The sequence below is a fragment of the Belonocnema kinseyi genome, chromosome 8 (assembly GCF_010883055.1).
Source record: "Belonocnema kinseyi isolate 2016_QV_RU_SX_M_011 chromosome 8, B_treatae_v1, whole genome shotgun sequence".
Taxonomy (NCBI): Eukaryota; Metazoa; Arthropoda; class Insecta; order Hymenoptera; family Cynipidae; genus Belonocnema; species Belonocnema kinseyi.
In genome coordinates, this window is record NC_046664.1 from 94,035,322 (window position 1) to 94,037,992 (window position 2,671).

The window sequence follows — 2,671 nt, forward strand, 5'->3', positions numbered from 1 at the left end:
CAATACGCCAATTAGCACAAACGTTAAGTTCCGACAGTGCCTACAAGTGTGCCTACTGGCCGCTAGATGGCAATACCGGTTTCATATGCATACACCTGGTATCATATGATGTAAATTGAAGTTCTTTTTTTTTAACCCTTTCATCATAAAATATTTACGAAAGGTGCAGGGAGAAAGGGAGAAAACAGTAAAGGGAAAAGGAAGAAAGGGGAATAGAAAAAAGGCAAGGGGGAAATGGGAGAAGAGAAAAACACACCAAACTCTCGCTTTAGGTCAAGTATCGGGCGGTGCCTTCAAATGTTCCTGGACTGATTTCGGGGGGAAAGATACGTAAACTGTAAGGGTCACGTGACAAGGAAACATAAGAAAGGGGAAAGGGTGAAACTGGAAAGGGGAAAAGAAAGAGGGAAACGGAGAATTGGTAAAAAGAGAAGAAAGTTGCAAGGAACGGGGAAAGGATGAAAAGCGAAAGGTTAAGAGGGGAAAGAGAAAGAGGAAAACGAAACAGTAAAAGGGAATGAGCAAAAGGGAAATAGAAGGAAAAATTAGAAAATCGGAAAGGGTGAAAAGAGAAAGGAGAAACGAAAAGGCGGAAGCGGGAAAAGGGAAAAATAACAGGGGAAATGAGAGAATAGGAAAAATAAAAAGAGTAAAGGGAAAGGGGAAATGAAGAAAGGAGGAAAGTGGAAATTGTGGAAAGGGAAAGGTGGAAGAGGAAATGTGAAAGGGGAAAGGGCGAGGGAAACGGTGAAGGAGAAATGGAAAAGGGTTCCGGGTTCCAAGGGTGGTTTTTGGGACAAGCTTAAAGGAGTTGGGAGGAGATTCAAAATTAAAAATGAATGCATACGTCACATTTGGGAAAGTGATTTTAGGTTTAAATAATTAGCATTTGTTTGATTGAAATCTACTCCTTCCACAATTTCATATTAGACAAAATGGGGGTTTCTCTATGTATTTTCAATGGAAAAATGTAATTCCTAACATAACTAAACGTTATTTAATTATGCCAAAAGAATTCCGAACTATAGTTTTTTTAGACCACCCTACACAGGAAGAAATTTGATGGAAACCAACAAATTTTTATGAGTTCAACCATAGAATATGGTTAATATATTGGACCGCAAAATATTTGTCTGACCCAACTAATTTCGTTGGTTGTTATACCTAAATGTGGCTGGGTCAATCAAAAAGTTTTTTAAATCAACCAAAATTATCTTTGATTCAACAAAACTTTCATGTATATACAAGAAAACAGATTTTTTGGTTCAAAAAAACATTCTTTTCCGAGAACAATGTAGTAAGTACCAAGCGTATTCATTTATAATTTTCTTTAGTAGCATTTTGGCAAAATTGCACAACATTGTATTGCAACACGTTGATGGTAATTGCAGTCTGTGCAATGTGCAAATAAATCAAAGGAATAAATTAGAAGACAAGTCTGACTCTCTTGAAGGATCTTTGTACGTACACAGTAATTTAGTCTTAACGAGCTTCGCTGCGTCACTTTTCACCTAATCTTCTCAACTCGTAGATTCGGTATAATATCGATCCTCAGTCAAAAGTTTCAACTGTGAAAAGGAAAAACGTTCAGCCGCTCGGATTTCGCTCTTCATTGAAAGCCGTGAAGAGGCGGAAACTCGAAAAGTTCACAGCTTTGGAAAGTATTGCAGTATCATTATTAGACTGCCATATGATTTGTCTCTGGTGCTGAAACATGCATTTCCTGCCTCAAAAATAGCAGCTTTTCCATCGCAGAAACACTCTTGACATCAGCGAGCGCGTCTCGCTTTTCGCTTGACTTGTGAGGAGTACTCGAAAGACTAGTAGCATAAAATAAGGAAAAAAGCAGACCCTGCGACCTCAAGTACTAAGGGGTTGTGCGAACAAAACCCGATTTCATTCGCACTGACTTCATTAGGAAAAATAATATACAGCAACCGAGGGAAATTTAATGAAAGAGTAACGAATTATTGTTGAAAGGAAATCAAGCTAAGGTGCGATAAGAAATAGTCAGGGAAGGTATATTATGCAGAGAAACAGAAGGAAACATCATTTCAATGCTCTCGATAAAAAAAATTAATGCGATACTTGACAAAGACGAACTCTTAAAGCTTGTATATGGTTAAAAAATTATTCTTTTCAATTTTTGATTGAAAAGGTTCATATTTTCTCATACGATAGATAAAAAAATTGTAGTTCAAACAGATAAATACTAAAAAATCAGATCAATAAAACTAAAATAAATTTTGATAAAGTAATTTTTTTCAAACAGCCAACCGTAATTTCGATTCAAGGATTTTTATATCTTTGAATTAGCTATGTGACGTCATGAAATTCAGATGTAATACAAAATCTAAACTTAACGTACAATTGGTCAGTGAGTAATACGGAGAAATAAAATAAGTTAAAATCCAAGTTTTGAAGAATTACAAAATATTAAAAAAAAGCACTCTTAATAATTTCACTTAATGTTTAAACATTCCTAATTCAGCTATATAATATCTTCTTCTCATAGATTTTCTTATGTGATTCAATAATAATAATACTTACAATAAATTCTTCTTTAAATCCCTGATGCAATAATTTTACCAATACCTTTGGTTCATTTCTAACAATATTTGCAACTAGATTAAGGATAAATATGAGTATTTTCTTTTTTTTGTTATTGCCT